The sequence below is a fragment of the Primulina eburnea genome, chromosome 7 (genome assembly GCF_022965805.1).
Source record: "Primulina eburnea isolate SZY01 chromosome 7, ASM2296580v1, whole genome shotgun sequence".
NCBI classification, from domain to species: domain Eukaryota; kingdom Viridiplantae; phylum Streptophyta; class Magnoliopsida; order Lamiales; family Gesneriaceae; genus Primulina; species Primulina eburnea.
Genome location: NC_133107.1, coordinates 17,225,638 through 17,244,793, shown reverse-complemented (window position 1 = coordinate 17,244,793; position 19,156 = coordinate 17,225,638).

Genomic DNA, 19,156 nt, shown 5'->3' with positions numbered 1-19,156 from the left:
GAATTGACTTCAGCTGGTCATATCCTCTCTGATGAGCAACAGGTTCAAGCTTTGATCCGATCTCTTCCTGAAAAGTGGGAGCATCTGAAAGTCAATTTGACTCACAATGATAGCATTAAAACTTTCTCTGATGCTGCTCGACATGTTGAGCTTGAGGATGAGCGGCTTGGTGCTGCTAAGTCCATAACAAGTGCTTTTGTGGCTGAATCTAGTTCCAAGAAAGCTTCGGGCTTTAAACGCTTTAAGAACTGGAAGAAAAACTTGAAAGGGAAGAATGTTGTGGAAGGGTCTAAGAAGAACAACTTCAAGCCAAACCAAAAGAACAAGCGTAAGAGGTTTGGGAAGAAGAAAGATAAGAGCAAAATGAAGTGATTCAATTGCCAAGCATTTGGTCATTTTTCTCGTGAGTGCCCTGAACCTAAAAAGGTAGCACTTACTAACGCTTTTGTGAGTACTATATGTGTCTCTAGTACTGTTTTACTAACTGAATCTTATCCTGTGGGGATTGTAGACTCAGGAGCAGCAGACCATGTAACTAGAGATCGTGAAGCGTTTGTAGATTTTCGTCGAGTTCCTTGTGGCACGAGATGGATATATGTAGGAAATAATGCGAAAGTTGAAGTCAGAGGCATCGGTACTTGCAAACTAGAGTTGCATGGTGGCCGGACTCTTATCTTACATGATGTCCTCTATGCACCAGAGATTTGACGAAATCTAGTATCTATTGTTGTTCCTTTAAGACTAGGATTCAGTTTGAACTTTAGTTGTGATCTTTTTCATATCTACTATGGCAATATGTATTATGGTTGTGGACATATTAGGAATGGTTTTATCTTGTTGGATTGTGAAAGACAAATTTTTAACTATTATGTTGATCGTTGTCTTTCGTTAAATGTTTATTCATCTAGTAATTCAAATGTGGATGCTTACACTTGGCATGCTAGACTAGGTCACATTGGAAATGACAGGATGAATCGACTAATCAAAGCAGAACTTTTAGGTTCTCTATCTAAACTTGATTTGTTGGATTGTGAACACTGTCTTGCTGGTAAAATGACACGAAAACCATTTGGAAAAGCAATTAGGGTAGAATTTCCATTGAAATTGATTCATTCAGACATATGTGGTCCAATGAATGTGAAGGCTAGACATGGAGCTTCTTACTTCATTACATTTATAGATGATTTCACTCGTTATGGTCATGTCTATTTGATTTCACATAAATCTGAAGCATTGGAATGTTTTATACGTTATGCAAATGAAGTAGAAAATCAAATGGATAAGACAATAAAGGCCTTGAGAACTAACAAAGGTCGTGAATATCTGTCTGATCAATTCAAGGATCTATGTAATGAAAAGGGAATAATTAGACAAATGAAAATTCCTTACACACCTCAGCAAAATGGTGTTGCTGAAAGAAGGAATAGAACATTGTTAGACATGACAAGGTCCATGATGGCGCAAGCTAATTTGCCAATTTCCTTTGTGGAGATGCTTTATTAACTGCGGCCTATATACTAAACAAGGTGCCTTCAAAGTCAGTTCCTTCCACGCCATATGAACTATGGACTGGTAGAAAACCAGACCTAAGTAACCTTATACCTTGGGGGTCAGCTGCATATATTTATGACTCAACAAGTAAATATGGAAAGTTGGGCCCTTGAGGAAAGAAATGTATTTTTGTAAGATACTCTGAGCATTCTAAGGGTTACGTGTTCATTGGTGAACAAGAAAATGGAAGCATTACTGAGATTGAATCGCGAAATGTAAAATTTCTGGAGAATGACTTTCCTAAGAAAGGTGAGATAAAGGGGAATGAACCTTTATTTGAGTTATCTAATTCAGATAATGAGTTGTTGCCAAATGAATCATCAAAAGCTCAAGTAGATGACTGGAGAAATCCTGATAACGATGATTCATTTGATCCGAATGGGATTAATTCCAATGGGAACAATCATGATCACAATGGTTCATGTGATCCTAGTGGGAGCAATCCTGATCATTTTTATTCATCTGATCCCCAACTTCGAAAGAGTAATAGGAAAGGTATGCCCAAACGTCACTATTAGATTGAAGGGCATGCTTATGTCATATCTGCAATAGATGATGAAGAGCCTAAAAACATAGGTCAGGCTCTATCTTGTCCTTCAAGGGACAAATGGATGAATGCAATGGAAGAAGAAATGGATTCAATGAAATCAAACCAAGTTTGGGAACTAGTTGAACTTCTAAAGGGACGTAAAGCTATTCGGAACAAATGGGTTCTCAAAATTAAGCGAAAGTCTGATGGAACTACAGAGAGGTATAAGGCTCGACTAGTGGCAAAAAGTTATACTCAACAAGAGGGTATTGATTATGAAGAAACCTTTTCACCAATAGTGAGATTTACTTCTATTCGCTTATTATTGGCCATAGTTGCTAATTTGGATTTAGAATTATATCAAATGGATGTAAAGACTGCTTTCCTAAATGGAGAACTTGAGGAAGAAATCTACATGGAACAACCAGTAGGTTTCGTTGTTAAAGGTCAAGAAAACAAAGTTTGTAAATTGAATAGATCAATTTATGGCCTTAAGCAGTCTTCTAGACAATGGTATTTGAGATTTCACAGAGCAATAATCTCATATGACTTCATTATGATAGATGAAGACTATTGTGTATATGTGAAGAGATCCAATATATAGTTTGTAATTCTATCTCTTTATGTCGATGACATATTGTTAGCTGGGAATGACAAGGAGTACATAGAAACCATTAAGAAATGGTTATCCTCAAATTTTGAAATGAAGGATATGGGTGAGGCAGATTACATCCTAGGTGTTAAAATTCACAGAGATCGTTCTAAGAGACATCTTGCACTGTCTCAAGAATCCTACATTAAAAAGATTCTAGAACGGTTTAGAATGTCAAATTGCAAACCCATTGATACTCCTGTGGCTAAAGGTGAAAGATTAAGTCGTGAAATGTGCCCAAACACTTCTGAAGAAATCCATGATATGTCTGAAGTGCCATATTCTATAGCTGTTGGGAGTTTAATGTATGCAATGATGTGTACTCGTCCCGATATTTGTTATGCCGTGGGTCTGGTCAGCAGGTATCAATCTAATCCAAGAAGAAGACACTGGAGTGCAGTTTAAAGGATTCTAAGATACCTAAAAGGCACTACAGATTACTTCCTTTGTTATTAAGGAAAAGATTTAACATTGAAAGGATACACATATGCTGATTGGGGTGGTGATTTAGATGAACGAAAATCAACTTCTGGTTATGCTTTCTTGCTAAATGATGGATGCATCTCTTGGAGAAGCAAGAAACAAATTTGGGTATCACTATCCACAATAGAAGCAGAATTTGTGGCATGTGATTCTGCAGTGCAAGAAAGTGTTTGGTTAAAGAGATTCCTATGTCATTTGGGTATCGTAAGCAGTCCAGTGGGAGCTTTAACGATTTATTGTAATAGTCAATCGGCAATTGCTTACACAAAAGACCCCAAATACCATGGAAAAACCAAACACATTGACACGAAGTACAACTTTATTAGAGATATAGTTGAAAACAAAGAAGTAATTTTGAAATACATTCCTGCACGCATGATGGTGGCTGATCCGTTTACTAAGCCAATACCAAGAGACATATTTATAGATCATATTAGATCTCTTGGACTACGTAGGATATGATTGTAACTAAACACATGTATTTAAGACATTGTACTCATTATTACAATGATGTTTTTCATTATGTGTAATGTGTACACTTTATGAATTATTAATCTGACGTATGTCTGACAAGTTGAGATTGGCTCTCTCACACGAGCAATCACCTCTGGTGCTGAGAAACATACAGAGATGAGACGATATTGGTTTTGTTGAGAACAAATCCATACATATGTTTCCTTGGTATATATATTACCAAGATGAGATTACTTATTTAGAATTTATTGTAATCGAAATGGATTTTCCCGCAATCCGTTTAACTTGTCTTATAGCCAGATTAGAGTTTTCTTTATATTGATACATGTTGGAGGATAAGTAAAAAGAAAACTCAAGTTAAGTGTTGAGATGCACTTGAACTAAGGAATTTTGCGTCGTGATCCTGAAGGAATTGATTGTCAGAAGCGTCTGATACTTTCGTGGAGACACGCAGAGTTCCTCGGAATCCAAGGGTAGGCAACCTTGTCCCAAAGTCCTTCTGCCTGCGTGTGATTACAAACAAAGAAGTAGAAGCTAACAGAAGCTGTTGGAATCGATGGATCTCAGCAGCATTTGTCTGCATCTGTTCTATGTTATCAGAGATCTCCGCTTGGAGGAGAAAGATGCGTTTAACTGGGAACATGGTTCGGAAAACAGTGAAAAAAGTTTGGCTCGCCGGACGAGCTATCCAGTACTCGAACTAAACTATAATACCAACTCTTGTTTTAACCAACGATGATTAGCAAAACATCTCAAGCGATTACAGAGGATCCATATTCATGGACCAGAAAAAAATACAAGCTATTTCTTGAAAAATTTCATTCGATTAATTTCTACAAGTATATATAGCAGATTTAAAACTCCTAATCGCAAGGAATTTTTGCGCCGTGATCCTGAATGAATTGATTGTGAGAAACATCTGATACTTTCGTGGAGACACGCAGAGTTCCCAGCAATCTAAGGGCAGGCAACTTTGCCGCAAACTCCATCTGCCTGTGTGTTTAAAAACACAGATTTAGGAGCTAACAGAAGCTGTTGGAATCGATGGATCTCAGCAGCATTTGTCTGCATTTGTTCTATGCCATAAGATATCTCAGATTGGAGGGGGAAAATGCGTTTAACTTGGATCATGCTATGGAAAATATTTAAGAAAGTTTGTTTCGCCGGACGAGCTACGTTTCTGCAAACCAGTCTGTCGCGCACACATCAACATCTAAATAACATCCAGTACTCAAACTAAACTATAATACCAACTCTTGTTCTAACCAACGATGATTAGCAAAACATCTCAAGCGATTACAGAAGATCCATATTCATGGACCAGGAAAAAATACAAGCTAATTGTTGACAGAATTCATTCCAATAATTTCTACAAGTATACATTGCAGATTTAAAACCTACTAATCGCAAGGTATTTTGCTTCGTGATCCTGGATGAATTGATTGTCAGAAGCATCTGATACATTCGTGGAGACTCGCAGAGTTCCCCGGAATCCTAGGGCTGGCAACCTTGCCGCAAACTCCATCTGCCTGCATGTGTTTACAAACACAGAAGTTGGAGCTAACAGAAGATATTGGAATCGATTGATCTCAGCAGCATTCGTCTGCTTCTGTTCTATGCCATCAGAGATCTCCGCTTGGAGGGGGAATATGCGTTTAACTGGGAACATGGTTTGGAAAACCGTGAAAAAAGTTTGGCTCGTCGAACAAGCTATGCTCCAGTGAACCATTCTGCTAGCACACACATAAACATCCAAATAACATCCAGTACTCAAACTAAACAATAATACCAACTCTTGTTTAAAGTAACAATGATAAACAAAACATCTCAAGCGATTAGAGAAGATCCATATTCATGGACTAGAAAAAAAATACAAGATAATTTTTGACAGAATTCATTCGATTAATTTCTACAACTATACATAGTAGATTTAAAACCTCCTAATCGCAAGGAATTTTGCGATGTGATCCTGAATGAATTGATTGTAAGAAGCATCTGATACATTCGTGGAGACACGCAGAGTTACGAGGAATCCAAGGGCAGGAAACCTTGCCGCAAAGTCCATCTGCCTGCGTGTGTCTACAAACACAGAAATAGGAGCTAACAAAAACTCTTGGAATCGATGGATCTCAGCAGCATTTGTCTGCATCTGTTATATGCCACCAGAAATCTTAGATTGGAGGGGGAAGATGCGTTTAACAGGGATCATGGTTTGGAAAAAAGTTAAGAAGTTTGTCTCACCAAACGAGTTATGCTTCGGCCGACCAATCTGCTCGCGCACACATCAACATCCAAATAACATCCAGTACTCAAAATAAACTATAATACCAACTCTTTTTTTAACCAACGATGATTATCAAAACATCTCAAGCGATTACAGAAGATCCATATTCATAGACCAGAAAAAAATACAAGCTAAATTTTGTCAGAATTCGTTCGATTAGTTTCTACAAGTATACATATAGCAGAATTAAAACATACTAATCACAAGGAATTTTGCTTCGTGATCCTGAATGAATTGATTGTCAGAAGAATCTGATACTTTCGTTGAGACACGCAGAGTTCCTCGGAATCCAAGTGCAGGCAACCTTGTCGCAAACTCCATCTACTTGCTTGTGTTTACAAAAAAATAATTAGGAGCTAACAGAAGCTGTTGGAATCGATGGATCTCAGCAGCATTTGTCTGCATCTATTCTATGCCATCAGAGATCTCAGACTGGAGGGGGGAGATGTGTTTAACTGAGATCATGATTTGTAAAAAAGTTAAGAAAGTTTGTCTCACCAGACGAGCTACGCTTCGGCAAACCAATCTGCTCGTGCACACATCGACTTCCAATAATATCTAGTACTCAAACTAAACTATAATACCAACTCTTGTTTTAACCAACGATGATTAGCAAAACATCTCAAGCGATTACAGAAGATCCATATTCATGGACTAGAAAAAAATACAAGCTAATTGTTGAGAGAATTCATTCGATTAATTTCTTCAAGTGTACATAGTAGATTTAAAACCTCCTAATCGCAAGGAATTTTGTGCCATGACCCAGAATGAATTGATTGTAAGAAGCATCTGATACTTTGTGGAGACACGCAGAGTTACTTGGAATCCAAGGGCAGGCAACCTTGCCGCAAAGTCCATCTGCCTGCGTGTGTTTACAAACACAGAAGTAGGAGCTAACAGAAGCTGTTGGAATCGATGGACCTCAGCAGCATTTTTCTGCATTTGTTCTATGCCATCAGAAATCTCAGATGTGAGGGGGAAGATTCATTTAACTGGGATCATGGTTTGGAAAATAGTTAAGAAAGTTTGTCTCGCCAGACGAGCTATGCTTCGGCGAACCAGTCTGCTCGCGCACACATCAACATCCAAATAACATCCAGTACTCAAATTAAACTAGAATACCAACTCTTGTTTTAACCAACGATGATTAACAAAATATCTCAATCGACTACAGAATATCGATATTCATGGACCAGAAAAAATACAAGCTAAATATTGACAGTTCATTCGATTAATTTCTACAAGTGTACATAGCAGATTTAATATCTCCTAATCGCAAGGAATTTTGCGTCGTGATCATGAATGTATTGATTGTAAGAAGAATCTGATACTTTCGTGGAGACACGCAGAGTTCCCAGGAATCCAAGGGCAGGCAACTTTGCAGTAAACTCCATCTGCCTGCGTGTGTTTACAAACACAGAAATAGGAGTTAACAGAAGCTGTTGGAATCGATGGATCTATGCAGCATTTGTTTGCATCTGTTTTATGCCATCAAAGATGTCACGAACCTTATTTTTTAAATAATTTAAATTTGCGGAAAAATAAAAATTTTCTTAAATAAGTATAAATTATCAATCTTCGTTCATAAATATTTGCTCATCTAAAATATTTGGAATAAAACAACTATCAACAGTTGCGACAAGTAAACGTTTAAAATATTGAAAACACCAATCCTTTAAATCTGAATAATTGACACATGCAAAAAATCTTAAAACATGGGCGGTCCTCGGGTTTATCCTCCTACACAAACCAAGCCATCTCACTGGTCCCCACCCCTCATCTCCTCAAATTCATCCTCACCTGCATCGATCGAGTCTAGTGAGTCTAAAGACTCAACATGTATAAACTGGATATAACAAGTGATACGTAATAAAACACATGCATCTTTAAAATAGAGCATACATACTTGAAACTTGGACGTAATAGCATAAACATAATTGAACTTTACTTGAACTTGAACGTAATAGCATAAACATACTTGAACTTGAACGTAATAGCATAAACGTAGACGTGCCATCATCATAAAATTTTTCTTAAACATGATTGCATCATACATACTTGAGCATACATAACATCATTTTGCGTAGAGATATGTTTCAAAGCAAGTGACCCATACATAAATGTGCCTGATGAAACTAAATCACAGTACTGGGCTGACAGGAAAAATCCACTGCCACATACATGAGATCCCCAGTCATGCTTTACCGGGTGGATTGGTCTCTAGTCATGCTTTACCGCTTTCCAATCCTGATCTAAACCCAGTCATGCTTTACCGGGGTGGAGAGGTCCTCGACCACGTTCGCCAACTTCCAAACCCGTTCATAATTTGGTCACAAAACAATTAGCATACCTCAAAAACTTAAAAGTATTTTCTTTTGCACGTCGAACATACTTACTTGGCGTTGAGGGATTCGTTGGATCTCGCTTGGGCCCACTGCTGCACATACTAACATGAGTTCAAACACTCATCTTTCGTAGCTTAGACGTAGGTATTCATGCTCACCACCGAATTAAATAAATAGCTTATGACAATTCTAGATCACTCAGGACATGACCTCGTTTAATTATCGTACTATACCATGACATAGAACCCCAAAATAAATCATCTATTTTATATTCATAAACACAAGACAAATTCTATATTTTATATACATATTTTAAAAAAAATTAAATTTTTTTTTTATAAAAAGAGGTACACGACCCCGTGTAGGGGTTCGGGTAGGCACGAAAATTTCGTATTTTTGATGGAAAAAGGACACGGATTCTGTGTCGAGGTCCGGGTACATGCTGGACATAGAAATTCACGAAAATTCACTAACTTAATGAATAATTCTTCCAACCCAAGCCTAAGGACCATGAACCAACACCTCAAGACTCATCCTAGAATGCTATTACGTTGATTCAAACCCGTAAAAACACACCAAACGTCTTCAAGCATCTACAAGTAACTTCGATACAAAAAATAACTCGTAATTCGACATCGTTTCGCTTCCTACGACTTCTATTACATCCCAAGCCAATCCCGACCCAAACGAACCACAAAATAACACCTAAACACATCCCATAACATACCTAAATGCAGTAGCACAAGCCCGGCGATGTCCAACGAAGCCTGCAACTCAAAAACTTCAAAACATGATAAACATCATTTTCATAAGATTGCAGGTTTGAGCAGTCACCCAAAAACAACCATAACTCACTCGTTTCTTATCCAAATATTTCGAATTTACTGTCAAATCGAAGGTATCAAAAAGTTCTACGTTTTATATGTTGAAAGCTTTTCCAGAATATTGAACGAAAAGTCTTCAGTTTTTAAAATGACAGCAAACTCGTGTTTTGAGATCCAAAATGTTTCCGAAATCGATTCAATGCATAATCGCTCAAACTTTTCTCATAACAATCAAATTTTCACGCATAACATACATAAAAATATCTACTATGACGAGATCGATGCATAAAACGAAAGAATATACATGCCTTTGATCTTTAAAACTCACGATACGGTGAATATCGAAGCAACACGGCGCGGGAAATGATCCGGGCGACTTGAGGCACGATTTTTGCTGCTAAATCAACGAAGGATTATTGAAGGAAATTTGGAGAGGAAGATGTTGATATGGAGGCTGCTGAAAGAGAGTTTCAAGAAGACTTCTCTTCTCCTCTTACCATAATAGAGTAAATGAATTGACCAAGTAATGTTTATGTGTGTGGTGTGTGTATACGTGAATATACGTGTGTGGTGTGTAGGGTGTTTGCATCCACATAATTGGTAAGTATAAGGTGTGTGTGTTTTAATTAAGGGAAAATTTGTTTAATTAATTAATTAATCATGCCAATTAAAATGTTAAACCAATTATCAAGTTAATAAAACTCTTATCCCATAATAAATTTACTAAAATCCCCTAATTAAAATAAATTCCACAATTGATAAACTTTAAAAATTTAAAATCTTAAAATCACCTAATATTTAATTAGGCTTTAAAAATGTTAAAACTTCATAAATAATTTAAAAGTGTCATTTTCTTGACTTGAAATAAAATACCACATTTTAAAATTGCCAAAAATCGTCTCCGGTCTCTTTCCCTCAATCCCGCTTCGAATATTCGCATGTAACATAAACTTGAGAAAATATTTTACCGTGCATCAAATAAACATAAATAATTAAAATAATGAAATTTCATAAATCATGCATTTCTAAAATCATTTTAAACTTAAATAATTAATTTAACAAATTAAATAAATGCACGAGTTTTACGTATACAAATTTTGGACTCTACAGTTTCTCCCTCACTTAAATAAATTTTGTCCTCGAAATTAAATCTTACAAAATAGTTCCAGATAGTGACTTTTCATATCTGCTTCGGTCTCCCAAGTGGCCTCCTCCACCGATTGATTCAGCCACCGGACTTTGACAAACTTGGTCACTTTGTTCCGAAGTCTCCGCTCTTGTATGTCTAGAATTTGGACAGATCTTTCCTCATACGACATATCTGGAGCCAACTGCAACGGCTCAAAACCCAAAACATGCGAAGGATTTGATATATACTTCCTCAGCATCGAGACATGGAACACATTGTGCACTCTAGCCATATTCGGCGGTAGGGCTACACGATAAGCTAGTGTCCCAACTCTGTCAAGAATTTCAAACGGTCCAATAAATCTCGGACTCAGCTTGCCTCTTTTCCCAAACCTCATAACACCTTTCATAGGTGCTATTTTTATGAATATGTGGTCTCCTACGGCAAACTCAAAATATCTCCTCCTCTTGTCATCTTAACTCTTTTGACGACTCTATGCGGTCTTCATCCTGTCTCGGATCTTGACCACCACATCTGCAGTCTGCTGAACAATCTCTGGACCAAGTTTTGATCTCTCACCAACTTTATCCCAATGAATCGGAGATCTGCACTTCCTCCCATACAATGCCTCGTAGGAAGCCACACCTATAGAGGATTGAAAACTGTTGTTGTAGGTAAACTCCACTAGAGGTAGCTTCGTTTCCCAATTCCCATGGAAATCTATCACACAGGCTCGCAACAGATCTTCCAATATCTGAATCACTTGCTCAGACTGACAATCTGTCTGAGGGTGAAATGCATTACTGAATAACAACTTCGTCCCCATGACTGTGTGTAAACTCTTCGAAAAGGACGATGTGAATCTCGGGTCTCTGTCAGACACAATAGAACATGGAATCCCATGCAAAAGAACTATCTCCCGGATATAGAGCTCTGCATACTGAGTCATGGAGAAAGTCGTCTTCACCGATAAGAAATATGCCGACTTAGTTAGTCGATCCACTATAACCCAAATGGCATTGGATCCTTTGACTGACCTCGGCAAACCAACCACGAAATCCATGATGATATTCTCCCATTTCCACTCGGGAATAGGAAGTGGCTTAAGCATCCCTGCTGGCCTCTGATGCTCTGCCTTCACCTGACAAGTGAGACATTCAGACACAAATCAGCGGATGTCTCGCTTCATACCTGACCACCAATACAGCATCTGCAAATCCTTGTACATCTTGGTACCTCCTGGATGGATGGAATACGAAGATGTATGTGCCTCTAACAAAATATCTTCTTTGATTGAATCAACACTAGGCACCCACATTCTCCCTCTGTACCTCACAATATCATCAGACACTGTGTAAAGTACACTACCCTTGGTCTCATCCTTCAGTCTCTATTTCTGTAATTGCTCATCTCAAGGCTGTCCTTTACGGATTCGGTCTAGCAAAGAAGAAGGACTGTCAGATTAGACAGCTTGGGATCTCTATCCTTAGGATAAACTTCTAAGCCAAACCTTTGAATCTCTGACTGAAGAGGTCTCTGCACTGACAGCTGTGCTAAGATTGCTACCTTTCTGCTCAAAGCATCTTCCACAACATTAGCTTTCCCTGGGTGGTAGCTAATTTCACAATCGTAGTCTTTTACCAACTCCAACTACCATCTTTGTCTCATGTTAAGCTCTTTCTGCGTGAAGAAATACTTGGGACTCTTGTTATCAGTGAATATCTGGTATTTCTCGCCATACAAATAATATCTCCAAATCTTCAACGCCAAGACCACGACAGCTAACTCTAGATCATGAGTCAAATAATTCTTTTCATGCACTTTTAACTATCTAGAAGCATAAGCTATAACCCGGCCATGTTGCATCAACACTGCGCCTAATCCGAGCTTAGATGCATCGGTGTACAACACAAAATTGCCTTGCCCTGATGGCATGGATAAAACTGGGCAGAAATAAGAGCTTTCTTCAAGGTATCGAAGCTCTTCTGACACTCTTCACTCCATACGAATTTGACATTTTTCTTTGTCAATGAGATAAGTGGCACTGCTATCAAAGAAAATCCTTGAATAAACTTTCTGTAGTAACCTGCTAAGCCTAGGAAACTGCGGATCTCTGATGCATTCTTCGGCTCAACCCAATCCTTAACGGCTTCCACTTTTGCTGGATTCACCTCAATACCACTGCTAGATACTATATGGCCCAAAAATGCTATTTTCTCCAACCACAATACACACTTACTGAATTTTGCATACAACTTGTTGCTCTGCAAAACCTGCAACACTGTTCTCAAATGCTGACTGTGCTCCGCATGGCTCTTCGAGTATATAAGAATGTCGTCAATGAAAACTATGACGAACTGATCTAAGTAGGGTTGAAATACTCGATTCATGAGGTCCATAAAAATTGCTGGATCATTCGTCAGTCCAAACGGCATCACCAAGAACTCGTAATGCCCATATCTGGTTCTGAAGGCTGTCTTATGAACATCTGCATCATTTACCTTCAGCTGGTGATACCCTGATCGATGATATATCTTAGAGAACACTGTAGCTCCCTGCAACTGATCGAATAGGTCCTTGATTCTTGGTAGTGGGTATTTATTCTTGATTGTTACCTTGTTCAAATCTCGGTAATCGATGCACAGTCTCATGCTCCCATCTTTCTTCTTCACAAAGAGCACGGGTGCGCCCCATGGTGAGAAACTAGGGCAAATATATTCCTTGTCAAGAAGCTCCTGAATCTGCTATTTAAGCTCTAACAAATCAGCTAGAGCTAGACGGTACGGTGCCTTAGATATTGGCACAGTGCCTGGCGCAAGATCAATGGCGAACTCCACCTTTCTCTGTTGTGGAAGGCCTGTGACGTCATCTGGAAAAACGTCAGGAAAATCTCTTACTACTGGCACATCAAATATCGACGGAGTGGGTACGTCAGGTGCAAAAATAATATTGGCCAAGAAAGCCTGACATCCCTTTTGAATAAGTCTCTGTGCCTGCATGCAAGAGATCATGCGAGGGAAACTTCTCCATCTGTCTGGCTAAAAAAGAAACGGCTCCATGCCCAATGGTCTTACTAACACTGATCTTTTCTGGAATTCAATAAGAACTCTGTGTTTTGTTAGCCAGTCCATTCCCAAAATAATATCGAATTCTGGCATCGGCATACACTAGGTGGCCCTGTAGTTCAAGATCGATGTCTCTGACCACACTAGTAGCTGATAACTCTTCCCTTGATGGGACTGTCACATAATAATTCACATCGAGCCCAATGGACTTGATGTCCAAATGATTAGCGAACATCTCCAAGATAAAGGAGTGAGTGGCACCTGAATCTATTAAGGTCTTCGTGGCAAATCTCTTTATGAAAATATTTCCTAAGAGGTGTTAGCACAACACAAAACTTATATCCCAAAATTCTAACCTTAACCTCAAGTAATGAAAGACACCATATGTACTAACTAGCACACTAATAATCCCGAATTAGTACGAAACATGCATGGCAAAACTAATACTGTGCTGAACTAAATAAGTTACCAGTCAACAAGGTCGTGACTGGGTCCGCCTCCTGAGCATGCATGACGAACACCCTTCCCTGAGTCACCCTTACCTAGGTCGGCTGCATCCACTGTGGGCAGTCCTTCAACATGTGGTCTCTGGCTCCACATTTAAAGCATTTGCCCGATCCCCACAAACATTGTCCCGGATGTTGGCGATTGCACTTCGGTCACACCAAGAAATTACCAGGCCTCTGAGGAGCCTTCTGCTGAGGGATAGGACCCTTGCCCTTCGGCGGTCCCTGAAATGGCCCCTTCCTCTGCTGTCCCTGGAAAGGTCTCTTAAACTGGGGTCGCTGCTGTTGCTGCTGTTGAGATGCCTGATAGGGCCTCTTGCCCTGTCTATCATTCTCGATGTCTCTTTGGTCCTGCTCTGCTGCCAAGGCTCTAGATATGGCAAAAGTATAAGAATTCGGACCAGCAACCCTCCCATCACGACGCAAGATCGGTCGTAACCCATCAATAAAATGCCTCAGCTTCTCCCGAGCATCATTTGCAATTTGGGGCACGAAATGACACGCCCTCTCGAACTTCCTCACAAACTCTTCTACGATGTTGTCTCCCTGTCGCAGCGTCATGAACTCCCTGGTCAGTCTGGATCGTACTTTATCAGTTAAGTACTTGGAGTAGAAAACTTCTTTGAACCCATTCCATGTCAGTGTTTGCAAGTTCACTGACACTGATGCACTTTCCCACCAAAGCCTGGCGTCTCGTGACAGAAGGAATGTGGCACACCTGACCCTGTCTGCATCTTGCAGCTCCATGAAATCAAAAATCACCTCGATGGATTTAATCCATCCCTCAGCTATCATCGGGTCAGTAGTCCCCGAGAACTCTTTCGGATCCATCCTCCTGAACCTCTCATACACTGCCTCTGGTTTGGGCCTCGCCTCTGTGTCCACTGCAGCATTGTTCCTTGCCAACTGTGCGAAGAACTAAGTCATACCTGCAAGCATCTGTGCCAGCATATCTGGCGGTGGGCGAGGAGGAGTGGCCCTCTCCCCATCACAAGCCTCTCTGTAATCATCCCTTGCTCCACGGGCAACCAAATGTCAGGGAGGCATACCGTTCTAAAATTTACCCAACACAAAACCCAGCATACAATAACCTAATATCAGTATCGTAGGATGCACAAAGTTTGAACTTAGAAGATGTACATGCTGAAATCGTGACTTGATGCTTACTACATAAAAGAATTTAAAACTTTAAAACTTACAGACTTGAGGTGTGACTTCGTGAGCTTCTTGTAACTGGCAAAAGGCATAACCCTTTACAAGAACACCGCTCTGATACCAACTGTCACGAACCGTACTTTTTAACTACTTTAAATTTGCAGAAAAATAAAAATTTTCTTAAATAAGTATAAATTATCAAACTTCTTTAATAAATATTTGCTCATCTAAAATATTTGGAATAAAACAACTATCAACAGTTGCGACAAGTAAACGTTTAAAACATTGAAAACACCACTCCTTAAAATCAGAATAATTGACACATGCATAAAAGCTTAAAACATGGGCGGTCCTCGGGTTTAGCCTCTTACACAGACCAAGCCATCTCACTGGTCCCCACCACATATCTCCTCAAATTCATCCTCACCTTCATCGATCAAGTCTAGTGAGTCTAAAGACTCAACATGTATAAACTGGATAAAACAAGTAATACGTAATAAAACCACATCCATCTTTAAAATAGAGCGTACATACTTGAAACTTGAACGTAATAGCATAAACATACTTGAACTTGAACGTAATAGCATAAACGTAGACGTGCCATCATCATAAAACTTTTCTTAAACATGATTTCATCATACATACTTGAGCATACATAACATCATTTTGCGTAGAGATATGTTTCAAAGCAAGAGACTCATACATAAATGTGCCTGATCAAACTAAGACACAGTACTGGGCTGACAGGAAAAATCCACTGCCACATACATGAGATCCCCAGTCATGCTTTACCGGGTGGATTGGTCTCTAGTCATGCTTTACCGCTTTCCAATCCTGATCTAAACCCGGTCATGCTTTACCGGGGTGGAGAGGTCCTCCACCACGTTCGCCGACTTCCAAACCCGTTCATAATTTGGTCACAAGACAATTAGCATACCTCAAAAACTTAAAATTATTTTCTTTTGCACGTCGAACATACTTACTTGGCATTGAGGGAATCGTTGGATCTCGCTTGGGCCCACTGCTGCACATACTAACATGAGTTCAAACACTCATCTTTCATAGCTTAGACGTAGGTATTCATGCTCACCACCGAATTAAATACATAGCTTATGACAATTCTAGATCACTTAGGACATGAATTCGTTTAATTAATGTACTATACCATGACATAGAACCCAAAAATAAATCCTCTATTTTATATTCATAACCACAAGAGAAATCCTATATTTTATATACATATTTATAAAAAAAAATTAAATTTTTTATTTTTTCCTAAAAGGGGTACACGGACCCCGTGTAGGGGTCCAGGTAGGCACGAAAATTTTGTATTTTTGAAGAAAAAAGGACACGAACTCTGTGTCGAGGTCCGGGAAAGGGTCCGGGTACATGCTGGACATGGAAATTCACGAAAATTCACTAACTTAATGATTAATTCACTAAATTTCAAAAATCATGCATCTTTAAAATCATTTTAAACTTAAATAATTATTTTAACAAATTAAATAAATGCACGAGTTTTACGTATACTAATTTTGGGCTTTACAAGATATCTCAGATTGGAGGGGGAAGATGTGTTTAACTAGGATCACCGGACGAGCTACGCTTCGGCGAACCAGTCTGCTCGCGCACACATCAACATCTAAATAACATCCAGTACTCAAACTAAACTATAATACCAACTCTTGTTTTAACCAACGATGATTAACAAAACATCTCAAGAGAGTACAGAAGATTGATATTCGTGGACCAGAAAAAAATACAAGCTAATTATTGACAAAATTCGTTTGATTAATTTCTACAAGTGTACATAGCAGATTTAAAACCTCCTAATCGCAAGGAATTTTGCGCCGTGATCAGGAATGAATTGACTGTAAGAACATCTGATACTTTCGTGGAGACACGCAGAGTTCCCGGGAATCCAAGGGTAGGCAACTTTGCCGCAAACTCCACCTGCCTGCGTGTGTTTACAAACACAGAAGTAGGAGCTAACAAAAGCTGTTGGAATCGATGGATCTCAGCAGCATTTGTCTGCATATGTTCAATGCAATCAGAGATATCAGATTGGAGGGGGATGATCCGTTTAACTGGGATCATGGTTTGGAAAAAATATAAGAAAGTTTGGCTGACCGGACGAGCTACGCTTCGGCGAACCAGTCTGCTCGCGCACACATCAACATCCAAATAACATCCAGTACTCAATCTAAACTATAATACAAACTCTTGTTTTAACCAAAGAAGATTAGCAAAACATCTCAAGCGATTACAGAAAATCCATATTTATGGACCAGAAAAAAATACAAGATAATTGTTGACAGAATTCATTTGATTAATTTCTACAAGTATACAAAGCAGATTTAAAGCCTACTAGAAGCTGTAGGAATCGATGGATCTTAGCAGCTTTTGTCTGCATATGTTCGAGGTCATCAGATATCTCAGCTTGGAGGGGAAAGATGCGTTTAACTAGGAACATGGTTTGGAAAACCGTGAAAAAAGTATGGCTCGCCGGACGAGCTACGCTGCGACGAACCAATCTGCTCGCGCACACATCAACATAAAAAAAAATCCAGTACTCGAACTAAACTATAATACCAACTCTTGTTTTAACCAACGATGATTAGCAAAACATCTCGAGCGATTATAGAAGATCCATATTCATGGACTGTAAAAAAAATACAAGCTAATTATTGAAAAAATTCATTCGATTAATTTCTACAAGTATATATAGCAGATTTAAAACCTACTAAACTCAAGGAATTTTCGCGCTGTGATCCTGAATGAATTGATTGTGAGAAGCATTTAATCTTTTCGTGGAGACACGTAGAGTTCCCAGCAATCTAAGGGCAGGCAACTTGGCCGCAAACTCCATCTGCCTGCGTGTTTTTACAAACACAGAAGTAGGAGCCAACAAAAGCTGTTGGAATCGATGGAACTCAGCGGCATTTGTCTGCATCTGTTCTATGCCATCAGAGATCTCAGACTGGAGGGGGAAGATTTGTTTAACTGAGTTCATGGTTTGTAAAAAAGCTAAGAAAGTGTTTCTCACCGGACGAGCTACGATTTGGAAAACCAGTCTGCCCGCGTACACATCAACATCCAAATAACATCCAGTACTCAAACTAAACTATAATACAAACTCTTTTTTTAACCAACGATGATTAGAAAAACATCTCAAGCGATTATAGAAGATCCATATTCATGGACCAGGAAAAAATACAATCTAATTGTTGAAAGAATTCATTCGATTAATTTCTACAAGTATACATAGAAAATTTAAAACCTACTAATCGCAAGGAATTTTATATCGTGATCCTGAATGAATTGATTGTAAGAAGCATCTGATACTTTCGTGGAGACACGCAGAGTTCCTCGGAATCCAAGGCCAGACAACCTTTCCGCAAACTCCATCTGCCTGCGTGTGTTTACAAACAAAGAATTAGGAGCTAACAGAAGCTGTTGGAATCGATGGATCTCAGTAGCATTTGTCTGCATCTGTTCTATGCCATCAGAGATCTCAGATTGGAGGGGGAAGATGCGTTTAATTGGGATCAAGGTTTGGAAAAAATTTAAGAAAGTATGGCTCGTCGGACGAGCTCCGCTTCGGCGAACCAGTCTGCTCGTGCACACATCAACATCCAAATAACATCCAGTACTCAAACTAAACTATAAAACAAATTATTTTTCTAACAAGCGATGATCAACAAAACATCTCAAGCGATTACAGAAGATCCATATTCATGGACCAAGAAAAAAATACAAGCTAATTTTTGTAAAAATTCATTCGATTAATTTTTACAAATATATATAGCAGATTTAAAACCTCCAAATCGCAAGGAATTTTTGCGCCATGATCCTGAATCAATTTATTATGAGAAGCATCTGAAAATTTCGTAGAGACACGCAGAGTTACTCATAATCCAAGGGCAGGCAACCTTGCTGCAAACTCCATCTGCCTGCATGTGTTTACAAACACAGAAGTAGGAGCTAACAGAAACTGTTGGAATCGATGGATCTCAGCAGCATTTGTCTGCATCTATTCTATGCCATCAGAGATCTTTGCTTGGAGGGGGAATATGCATTTAATTGGGAGCATGGTTTGGAAACAACTGAAAATTTTTTTGGCTCGCCGGACGAGCTACGCTCCGGTGAACCAGTCTGC